A 12,907-nucleotide genomic window follows, 5' to 3' on the forward strand; every position below is an offset into this window, starting at 1 on the left:
ATAGAAATGAGCAACACAATCTCACACTCAATTCGTGCAAATTATGTACAAAAAGTATTTTCTCAGATTTCGTGCATTTTTGTGAGATGTCATTCATAGGAAAACACATTTTTGGGGGGCATACTTCGGAACAATCTTTTGAATGTTATTAAAGCAATGCATGATGGGTAATGGTGATCTACACTGCCTTTTTTTGTGTCTCACAAAAATTATAATACACACCATAATACACACACACACACACACTTACACACATATACACACACTCATTTTGTTTGAACTTATGTTATAGCCAACTCTTGACTTTTGTATGAATTATTTTAAAGAAAATATTTGTATCTAGTTGTCATGCATTCATTATATTTAACTGGTTAAATGTTTGTAGTTTGCATGTTTCAGTAATGATCAACATGGTTGAATAGTTGTACATCTCTGCTTGATTTAGTTTTTGGTATATTTGGCATTTTTATTCATGCTGTGTTTCCACTGAAGAAAGCAATAATTCATCAACTACAGTAGATAAATGGACTTGTCAGAAGGTGAGTGTAGCTGGGATTGTGCAGGATTCTGCAGGAAGCGATCCTTGGTGATGCCGAGATGGTGTAACATGGCCGCATGCTGCTGGACACGCTCAACGACCCCTAATCCGGGGTTGTCTGCTCCTGCTGACTCCATATGGTTTAGGTGATTCTGTCAGAAGGTGAGTGTAGCTGGGGTTGTCTGCTCCTGCTGACTCCATATGGTTTAGGTGATTCTGTCAGAAGGTGAGTGTAGCTGGGGTTGTCTGCTCCTGCTGACTCCGTATGGTTTAGGTGATTCTGTCAGAAGGTGAGTGTAGCTGGTGCATGACGTCAGGCGCAGGAGAGCAAAATGAGTGAGCAACGTACTTTACTCAACATAAAGGCACAAGGTAAACAAATACACTTGACCAATAACCAACGGTTATTTTTACGCACAGCACCCGTCGAAAAACCAGCCGTCATGAACCGACATGAACATAGAAATAATCACGCACAACAAACATGGGGGAAACAGGGTTAAATACATGAACATGTAATTGAGGAATGAAAACCAGGTGTGTAGAAAATAAAGACAAAACAAATGGAAAATGAAAGATGGATCAGCGATGGCTAGAAGACTGGTGACTTCGACCGCCGAATGCCGAATGCCGCCCGTACAAGGAGAGGGACCGACCTCCTCGGAAGTCGTGACAGTACCCCTCACCCTTGACGCGAGCCGACACCGGCCTCGGGGCAGACCCGGGGGGCGAGGCGCAGGGCGATCCGGATGGAGACGGTGGAACTCCTGCAACATCGATGGGTCCAACACGTCCTCCACCGGCACCCAGCATCTCTCCTCCGGACCGTACCCCTCCCACTCCACGAGGTACTGAAGGCCCCTCGCCCGACGCCTCGAATCCAGTATGGATCGAACTGCATACGCCAGGGCCCCCTTGATGTCCAGAGGGGGCGGAGGGGGCGGAGGAACCTCCCGCACCTCAGACTCCTGGAGTGGACCAGCCACCACCGGCCTGAGGAGAGACACATGGAACGAGGGGTTAATTCGATAATCGGGGGGAAGCTGTAACCTGTAACATACCTCGTTCAGTCTCCTCAGGACTTTGAATGGCCCCACAAACCGCGGGCCCAGCTTCCGGCAGGGCAGGTGGAGGGGCAGGCCTGGTCCCCCGGTGCGAACACCGGGGCCTCACTGCGGTGGCGATCTGCGCAGGCTTGCTGGCGCATCACAGCCCGCTGAAGGTGCACATGAGCGGCATCCCAGGTATCCTCAGCGCGCCTAAACCAGTCGTCCACCGCAGGAGCCTCGATCTGGCTCTGAGGCCTCGACGCCAGAACCGGCTGGTACCCCAGTACGCACTGGAAGGGGGAGAGGTTGGTAGAGGAGTGAAGGAGCGAGTTCTGGGCCATCTCTGCCCAGGGTATGAACGCCGCCCACTTCCCTGGCCGGTCCTGGCAATAAGACCGCAGAAACCTACCCACATCCTGGCTTACTCTCTCCACCTGCCCGTTACTCTCGGGGTGAAAACCTGAGGTAAGGCTGACCGAGACTCCCAGACGTTCCATGAACGCCCTCCAGACCCTTGACGTGAACTGGGGACCTTGATCAGATACTATGTCCTCAGGCACCCCGTAGTGCCGGAAGACGTGTGTGAACAGGGCCTCCGCAGTCTGTAGGGCCGTAGGGAGACCGGGCAAAGGGAGGAGACGGCAGAACTTAGAAAACCAATCCACAACGACCAGGATCGTGGTGTTACCCTGTGATGGAGGAAGGTGTGACCACGGCCGTTGTGGAACGGGTAAGGGTTGTAACTTCCCTCTGGGCAGGTGCCTAGGGGCCTTGCACTGGGCGCTCACCGAGCAGGAGGAAACATAAACCCTCACGTCCTTAGCCAAGGTGGACCACCAGTACTTCCCACTAAGGCAGCCCACTGTCCGACCGATGCCCGGATGAATAGAGGAGGGTGACGTGTGGGCCCAATAGATCAAAAGGTCGCGGACAGCAAATGGAACGTACAGACGCCCAGCAGGACATTGGGGGGGAGTGGGCTCTGTGCGTAACGCCCGCTCGATGTCCGCGTCCAGCTCCCACACTCCCGGTGCCACCAGGCAAGAGGCCGGGAGTATGGGAGTGGGATCCATGGACCGCCCCTCTGTGTCATACATCCGGGACAGTGTGTCTGCCTTCGCGTCCTGGGAACCTGGTTTGTAGGACAGGGTGAAAACAAAACGGGTAAAGAACATGGCCCACCTTGCCTGGCGAGGGTTCAGTCTCCTCGCCACCCAGATGTACTCCAGATTGCGGTGGTCCGTCCAAATGAGAAAAGGGTATTAAGCCCCCTCAAGCCAATGTCTCCACGCCTTTAAAGCCTTGACGACAGCCAACATCTCCATGTCCCTCACGTCATACCTTCGTTTCGCCAGGCTGAGCTTCTTTGAAAAGAAGGCACAGGGGCGGAGCTTTGGTGGCGTACCCGAGCGCTGAGAGAGCACGGCTCCTATCCCAGCCTCGGACGCATCCACCTCCACTATGAACGCCAAAGAGGGATCCGGATGAGCCAACACCGGAGCCGAGGTAAACAGAGCCCTCAGGTGAACAAAAGCCCTGTCCGCCTCAGCTGACCACTGCAAACACACCGGTCTTCCCTTCAGCAGTGAGGTAATGGGAGCCGCTACCTAACCAAAACCCCGGATAAACCTCCGGGAATAGTTGGCAAACCCTAGAAACCGCTGCACTTCCTTTACCGTGGTGGAGTCGGCCAATTACGCACGGCTGAAATGCGGTCACTCTCCATCTCCACCCCTGAAGTGGAAATGCGGTACCCTAGGAAGGAGTCGGACTGTTTAAAGAACAGGCACTTCTCAGCCTTGACGTACAGGTCATGCTCCAACAGTCGACCAAGCACCCTGCGCACCAGACACATGCTTGGTGCGTGTAGCGGAGTATATCAGAATGTCGTCGATATACACCACTATACCCTGCCCGTGCAGGTCCAGGAAAATCTCGTCTACAAAGGCCTGGAAGACTGATGGACATTCATCAACCCGTACGGCATGACGATGTACTCATAGTGTGAATTCTGTGAAGAAGCGCGCCCCGTGCATTGACTCGATCGCACTGGCTATGAGAGGTAGCAGGTAACTGTACCTCACAGTGATTTGGTTGATTGCCTCGATAGTCAATACACGGGCGCAGACCTCCATCCTTCTTATTCACAAAAAAGAATCTTGAGGAGGCAGGTGAAGTGGAGGGCCGAATGTATCCCTGCCCCAGAGATTCGAAGACATATGTTTCCATAGCCGCCGTCTCCTCTTGCGACAGGGGATACAAGTGACTCCTGGGAAGTGCTGGGTCTACCAGGAGATTTATCGCACAATCCCCCCATCGATGGGGTAGTAATTGAGTCGCCTTCTTTTTACAGAAGGCGAGAGCCAAATTGGCATATTCAGAGGGGATGCGCACGGTGGAGACCTGGTCTGGACTTTAGTAGCACCGACGGAAACCACTACACACCTACCCGAGCCATTTCGTGACCACCCCTTGAGAGGCCTCTGTTGCCACGAAATAGTGGGGTCATGACAGGCCAACCAGGGTAGGCCCAGCACCACGGGAAATGCAGGAGAATCAATGAGGAAGAAACTGATTCTCTCCTTGTGACCCTTCTGCGTAACCATTCCCAGTGGAGCGGTGGCCTCCCTAATTAGCCCTGACCCTAATGGTCGACTATCTAGGGCGTGCACAGGGAAGGGCATATCCACAGGAACAATGGGGATCCCTAAACTATGGGCAAATGATCTGTCAATAAATTCCCAGCTGCGCCTGAATCTACGAGCGCCTTATGCTGGGAATGCGGGGGAAACTCAGGAAAATTGATAAACAAAAACATGTGAGCAACAGGAGGCTCTGGGTGAGCCTGGTGCCGACTGACCTGGGGTGACACGAGAGTGCCCTGCCTGCTGCCTCAACTCCCAGAGGAACCTCCCCAGCACCGACCGGCAGTGTGCCCTCTGCGGCCACAGATGGTGCATGGAACGACCCCTCCTCCGGTCACCCTAAGTGGAGCACCTCCCAGCTCCATGAGCGTCGGAGCGGTGGTGATGGGGGATGGAACCGATCTGGACGTCCGCGGGTAGCCAGCAGGTTATCCAGCCGGATGGACAGGTCCACCAGCTGGTCGAATGTGAGAGTGGTGTCCCTGCAGACCAACTCCCGACGGACGTCCTCGCGCAGACTGCGCCGGTAGTGATCGATCAGGGCCCTGTCGTTCCATCCCGCGCTGGCGACCAGGGTCCGGAATTCCAACGCGAACTCCTGTGCGCTCCTCGTCCCCTGCCTCAGGTGGATGAGACGTTGTCCAACACCGCTTCTCCTTCCCCCATACGGCGTTGGCCCACTCCAGGGCTTTCCCTGAGAGGCAGGAGATGAGGGCGGCCACGCTCTCACGGTCCGAAGGAGCCGGGTGGAAGGTTGCCAGGTAGCGCTCTAGCTGGAACAAGAACCCCTAACAATCCGCCGCCGTTCCATCATACTCCCTCGGGAGGGAGAGCCGAATCCCACTGGGCCCGGGTGAAGGAAGGGTGAGTGATGGTGAGACTGGTGGTGCTGGTGGAGACGCTGGAGGAACTCCTCTTCTCTCCCAGCGCTCCATGGTTTGTAGAGCACGATCCATGGTGCTGCCGAGATGCTGTAGCATGGCAGCATGCTGCTGGACTCGCTCATCAACCCCTACTGCATTTGCACCTGCTCTTGCTGACTCCATTCCGAGTGGGTGCGTGTTTCTGTCAAGGCTGTGGGTAACTGGTGAAAGGAGTCAGGCGCAGGAGAGCTGAGATGCGTGGACAAGGTATTTAAAACAAGATAACTGTCACGCTCGTTATAATGAGTGGACCAAGATGCAGCGTGGTATGTTTCCATCCTCTTTATTTGGAAGAGAAACTCAAAGAATAACAATAAAGCGCAAAACGAAACGTGAAGCTAACGTAGTGTTCGCAGGCAACTATACATAGACAAGGTCCCACAAAGCACAATGGGGAAATGGCTTCATAAATATGATCCCCAATCAGAGACAAAGATAAACAGCTGCCTCTGATTGGGAACCATACCAAGCCAACATAGAAATATAATCACCTAGATGACCCACCCTAGTCACACCCCGACCTAACCAACATAGAGAATATAAACCTCTCTATGGTCAGGGCGTGACAATAATACCAGTATAAGCACAATACTATGGTGCGGGATCAATACCGGTACCACGAAATAAATGGGCGTAATAACAAAACCCGGCAACAAAATACCAGCCGTCAGTAACAGCCTGAACAATAGAACAAACACGCACACAAACATGGGGGAAACCAGAGGGTTAAATAATGAACATATAATGGGGCAATTGAAACCAGGTGTGTAGAAAACAAAGACAAAACAAATGGAAAATGAAAAGTGGATCGGCGATGGCTAGAAGGCCGATGACGTCGACCGCCGAATGCCGAATGCCGCTCGAACAAGGAGAGGGACCGACTCCGGCGGAAGTCGTGACAGTGACAGACAGAACAGTGAATATTAATAACCGGTGTGACAGACAGAACAGTGAATATTAATAACCGGTGTGTCCTCTCACCTGGATAGTGAGGAAGGTGGAGAACCACTCCCTCATCTCTGTCTGAGTTAGTCTCTCTATCTTTTTTGAATGAGACTGAATTGTGTGTCCCCACAAGGTCAGTTATACAATACTCTGTGTGTGTGTGTGTGTGTGTGTGTGTGTGTGTGTGTGTGTGTGTGTGTGTGTGTGTGTGTGTGTGTGTGTGTGTGTGTGTGTGTGTGTGTGTGTGTGTGTGTGTGTGTGTGTGTGTGTGTCTGCTATAGAAGTATTTTAGCGCAGGATAAACAGTGTGGTCTGATATGATCCTCTAGTTCCTTCTCTTCAGTCAGCAGGCAGCCATTTGATCCTCTGAACACACACACAGACACACACACACACACACAGAGTCTTGTATAACTAACCTTGTGGGGACACACAATTCAGTCTCATTCAAAATCCTATTTTCACTAACCCCAAAACCTGACCTTAACATGAACCCTAAACCTAATTCTAACCTTAACCCTAATCCCCCTAGAAATAGCATTTGACCTTGTGGGGACCAACAAAATGTCCCCAGTTGGTCAAATGTGTGTTTGTTTACTATTCTCTTGTTCCCAAATGTATAGTTAAACACATCCACTCACACACCAATGCAAACACATAACACTTAGTGGATGGATACACACACACACTACACCTTATCACATATCACTTAGTGGATGGATACACACACACACTACACCTTATCACATATCACTTAGTGGATGGATACACACACACACTACACCTTATCACATATCACTTAGTGGATGGATATGTACACAGAGTCAGATGGAGGTGTACTGTACCAGCAGATAAACCCAGCAGTCGGATACGATCCTCCTCCTAAGAGACCCTTGACTCTCATACGTTATCTGTACATACACAATTACACACACTTCATAGTAGGTTAATGTGACTTCATCCCTTCAGAGTGTATGCGGTGGTCGTGTGTGTGTGTGTGTGTGTGTGTGTGTGTGTGTGTGTGTGTGTGTGTGTGTGTGTGTGTGTGTGTGTGTGTGTGTGTGTGTGTGTGTGTGTGTGTGTGTGTGTGTGTGTGTGTGTGTGTGTGTGTGTGTGTGTGTGTGTGTGTGTGTGTGTGTGTGTGTGTGTGTGTGTGTGTGTGTGTGTGTGTGTGTGTGTGTGTGTGTGCGCGTGTGTGTGTTTACAACGTTCTCAGAAGCTGACTTCCAAGATTATGAACAGTGATCCTTGGTCAGAGATGGTTAGCATCACACACATGTTCCAGGGTCTCAGCTCTGTGGTAGAGGACTGTGTTCCATAATACAGCTGGGACTTCCTCAAGGGTGCTGAGGAAAAACTCATTCTGATTGGCTGGGACCTGGGTCCCCAGTGGGTCGGCCTGGCTCCGATGTAAGTGGGCCTATGCCCTCCCAGGCCCACCAATGGCTGCACCCCTGTCCAGTCATGTGAAAACCATAGATTAGGGCCTCATTTATTTATTTCCATTGACTGATTTCCTTTATATGAACTGTAACTCAGTTGTAACTCAACTGTAACTAACATCTTTGAAATTGTTGCATTTATATTTTTGTTCAGTATAGTTGGATGTTTGTTCCTCCCTCCCTCTTCTCTTCTTCCATCTCCCTACCTCACTCTCTCCCTCCCTCCAATATTTTTGGTCCCCTAAAATGGTGGGACTATGTACAAAAAGTGACGTAATTTCTTAACAGTTCACCTGGTATGTATGAAAATCCCCTCAAATTAAAGCTGACAGTCTGCACTTTAACCTCATAGTCATGGTATCATTTCAAATCCAAAGTGCTGGAGTACAGAGACAAAACTACAACACAAATGGTCATTTCCCCAATACTTTTGGAGCTCATTGTAATGTATTTGCACCCCTGCTTGTTGGGACTACGGTTTTGACCAGGGGGAGTTTCTTAAGGTCTTTCTACCGGACTTTGCCAGTGTTCTGTAAACTGGGGAGAATATCCCAATCCAGTGTTCTGTAAACTGGGGAGAATATCCCAATCCAGTGTTCTGTAAACTGGGGAGAATATCCTAATCCAGTGTTCTGTAAACTGGGGAGAATATCCCAATCCAGTGTTCTGTAAACTGGGGAGAATATCCCAATCCAGTGTTCTGTAAACTGGGGAGAATATCCCAATCCAGTGTTCTGTAAACTGGGGAGAATATCCCAATCCAGTGTTCTGTAAACTGGGGAGAAAATCCCAATCCAGTGTTCTGTAAACTGGGGAGAATATCCCAATCCAGTGTTCTGTAAACTGGGGAGAATATCCCAATCCAGTGTTCTGTAAACTGGGGAGAATATCCCAATCCAGTGTTCTGTAAACTGGGGAGAATATCCCAATCCAGTGTTCTGTAAACTGGGGAGAATATCCCAGTCCAGTGTTCTGTAAACTGGGGAGAATATCCCAATCCAGTGTTCTGTAAACTGGGGAGAATATCCCAATCCAGTGTTCTGTAAACTGGGGAGAATATCCCAGTCCAGTGTTCTGTAAACTGGGGAGAATATCCCAATCCAGTGTTCTGTAAACTGGGGAGAATATCCCAATCCAGTGTTCTGTAAACTGGGGAGAATATCCCAATCCAGTGTTCTGTAAACTGGGGAGAATATCCCAATCCAGTGTTCTGTAAACTGGGGAGAATATCCTAATCCAGTGTTCTGTAAACTGGGGAGAATATCCCAGTCCAGTGTTCTGTAAACTGGGGAGAATATCCCAATCCAGTGTTCTGTAAACTGGGGAGAATATCCCAATCCAGTGTTCTGTAAACTGGGGAGAATATCCCAATCCAGTGTTCTGTAAACTGGGGAGAATATCCCAATGTGGTTAAACTGTGTTGTCTTCACAGTAGATACCCAAATCCTGGTTTTGGATTATGTTCAGTTGGATTTAGATTTCTTTGCAGAAATTCATTTTTGTTCATTGTTTGTTTTTGTAAGTCCTCTTTGACTATCTGTTGCTGGCAGTATTATTTAGGCAGTGTAGTCTATATTCAACTGGCAGAACATTTATGGTGGCAGACGACAGCCAACATACACACACACACACACACACACACACACACACACACACACACACACACACACACACACACACACACACACACACACACACACACACACACACATTCTCTCTGTGTCAGCCTGTCCTGCTGCACCTGTGTCTTCAGTGGAAATGGAGCCAGTGACGAGGCCCTCTCTCTGTGTCAGCCTGTCCTGCTGCACCTGTGTCTTCAGTGGAAATGGAGCCAGTGACGAGGCCCTCTCTCTGTGTCAGACACGGATGAGGACCACAGGTCTGCCAGGACACCAGATGTGACACACAACATCAGACACACACAGCGACACACACAATAAGACACACAAAGCGACACACATTCAGACATACACAAAATCAGACACATACAGCGACACACACAATCAGACACACACACAGCAACACAAACAATCACACACACACACACACACACACAGCAACACACAATCAGACAATCACATGCACATTCTGTCTCACGTCACACTCTGCAGGGCCTTCGACCCCTCTTCCTCTCTTTGTCTGTCCTCTCCCTTCCCTGACTCTCCCTCTCCCTGCCTTCGACCCCTCTTCCTCTCTTTGTCTGTCCTCTCCCTCCCTGACTCTCCCTCTCCCTGCCTTCGACCCCTCTTCCTCTCTTTGTCTGTCCTCTCCCTCCCTGACTCTTCCTCTCCCTGCCTTCGACCCCTCTTCCTCTCTTTGTCTGTCTTCTATCCATCCGTCTCTCTGTCAGATTGAAACAAAAATGTTAATGTTTTATTTTTTTTATTTAACTAGGCAAGTCAGTTCTTATTTACAATGATGGCCTACCCCGGCCAAACCTGGACGACGCTGGGCCAATTGTGCGCCGCCCTATTGAACTGTAGCCTCTTGCGCTGAGATGCAGTGCCTTAGACCGCTGCACCACTTGGGACCATGGACTCCCGAGGGCAATAATAAGCCTTCTACTGTGTTTTTCTAATCCTCAGTACAGGTTAATATAGTAATGCTGTATCCAGCTGGAGCAGACAGGTTAATATAGTAATGCTGTATCCAGCTGGAGCAGACTGGTTAATATAGTAATGCTGTATCCAGCTGGAGCCGACAGGTTAATGTAGTAATGCTGTATCCAGCTGGAGCAGACAGGTTAATATAGTAATGCTGTATCCAGCTGGAGCAGACAGGTTAATGTTGTAATGCTGTATCCAGCTGGAGCAGACAGGTTAATATAGTAATGCTGTATCCAGCTGGAGCAGACAGGTTAATATAGTAATGCTGTATCCAGCTGGAGCAGACAGGTTAATATAGTAATGCTGTATCCAGCTGGAGCAGACAGGTTAATATAGTAATGCTGTATCCAGCTGGAGCAGACAGGTTAATGTAGTAATGCTGTATCCAGCTGGAGCAGACAGGTTAATATAGTAATGCTGTATCCAGCTGGAGACGACAGGTTAATATAGTAATGAGCAGACAGGTTAATATAGTAATGCTGTATCCAGCTGGAGCAGACAGATTAATATAGTAATGCTGTATCCAGCTGGAGCAGACAGGTTAATATAGTAATGCTGTATCCAGCTGGAGCCGACAGGTTAATGTAGTAATGCTGTATCCAGCTGGAGCAGACAGGTTAATATAGTAATGCTGTATCCAGCTGGAGCAGACAGGTTAATGTTGTAATGCTGTATCCAGCTGGAGCAGACAGGTTAATATAGTAATGCTGTATCCAGCTGGAGCAGACAGGTTAATATAGTAATGCTGTATCCAGCTGGAGCAGACAGGTTAATATAGTAATGCTGTATCCAGCTGGAGCAGACAGGTTAATGTAGTAATGCTGTTTCCCTGCCTGACTCTCCCCCTCCTTCTCCCTTCCTGACTCCCCCTCCCTGACTCTCCCTCCCCCTCCCTGACTCTCCCTCCCCCTCTCTGACTACCCCTCCCTGACTCTCCCCCCCTCCCTGACTCTCCCTCCCCCTCCCTAATTCCCCCTCCCTGCCTGACTCCCCCTCCCTCTCCCTGCCTGACTCTCCCTCCCTGACTCTCCCTCCCCCTCCCTCTCCCTGCCTGACTCTCCCTCCCTGACTCTCCCTCTCCCTGCCTGACTCTCCCTCCCTGACTCTCCCCCTCCCTCTCCCTGCCTGACTCCTCCTCCCTGACTCTCCCTCTCCCTCCCTGACTCTCCCTCTCCCTGCCTGACTCTCCCTCCGTGACACTCCCTCCCTGACTCTCCCCCTCCCGCTCCCTCCCTGACTCTCCCTCCCTGACTCTCCCCCTCCCCCTCCCTCCCTGACTCTCCCTCTACCTGCCTGAGTCTCTCTCCCTGACTCTCCCCCTCCTTCTCCTCTCTGACTCTCCCTCTCCCTGCCTGACTCTCCCTCCGTGACTATCCCTCCCTGACTCTCCCGCTCCCTCTCCCTCCCTGACCCTCCCTGACTCTCCATCTCCCTGCCTGACTCTCCCTCCCTGACTCTCCCCCTCCCTCTCCCTCCCCCTCCCTGACTCTCCCCCTCCCTCTCCCTCCCTGACTCTCCCTCTCCCTGCCTGACTCTCCCTCCCTGACTCTCCCCCTCCCTCTCCCTCCCTGACTCTCCCTCTCCCTGCCTGACTCTCCCTCCCTGACTCTCCCCTCCTTCTCTCCGTCTCTCATCCACATACCTGTATACTGTTTTATTAACATGTTTAATATCTCAGCACAATCTCAAACTCAATTCCTCCAAATATGTACAAAAAGTATTTCAGCAGATTTTGTGGATTTCTGTGTATTTTTTGTATGGCTTAATTAATGTGCTCCAGAACGCTCAGGACCTCAGACTGGGGCGAAGGTTCACCTTCCAACAGGACAACGACCCTAAGCACATAGCCAATACAACGCAGGAGTGGCTTCAGGACAAGTCTCTGAATGTCCTTGAGTGGCTCAGCCAAAACCCGGACTTGAACCCAATCGAACATCTCTGGAGAGACCTGAAAATATCTGTGCAGCGACGCTCCCCATCCAACCTGACAGAGCTTGAGAGTTTTTGCAGAAAAGAATTGGAGAAACTCCCCAAATACAGGGGAGCGTCATAGCCTGTAGCGTCATCCCCAAGGAGATGGTAATCGCCAAGCCTGTAGCGTCATCCCCAAGGAGATGGTAATCGCCAAGCCGGTAGCGTCATCCCCATGGAGATGGTAATCGCCAAGCCAGTAGCGTCATCCCCATGGAGATGGTTATCGCGAAGCCTATAGCGTCATCCCCATGGAGATGGTAATCGCCAAGCCAGTAGCGTCATCCCCATGGAGATGGTAATCACCAAGCCTGTAGCGTCATCTCCATGGAGATGGTTATCGCGAAGCCTATAGCGTCATCTCCATGGAGATGGTAATCACCAAGCCTGTAGCGTCATCTCCATGGAGATGGTTATCGCGAAGCCTATAGCGTCATCTCCATGGAGATGGTAATCGCTGCCAAAGGTGCTTTAAGTATCAAATACTGATGTAAATGTGATATTTACGTTTTTTATTTTGAATATATTTGCAGAAATATCTGAAAGCCTGTTTTTACTTAGTCATTATTGGGTATTGTGTGTAAATTGATGGGAAAGAACACAATTTGATCAATTTTAGAATAAGGCTGTAACGTAACAAAATGTGTAAAAAGTGAAGGGGTCTGAATACTTTCCAAATGCACTGTAAGTGTGTTATGCAGCAAAACACAACTATCCTTATTTTAGGATGCAAACCTGTTATATGAATCACTGTTGATCCAACCTGTTCTGATCTAATGAGATGGCTG

This window comes from Salvelinus alpinus, chromosome 22, assembly GCF_045679555.1.
Source record: "Salvelinus alpinus chromosome 22, SLU_Salpinus.1, whole genome shotgun sequence".
NCBI classification, from domain to species: domain Eukaryota; kingdom Metazoa; phylum Chordata; class Actinopteri; order Salmoniformes; family Salmonidae; genus Salvelinus; species Salvelinus alpinus.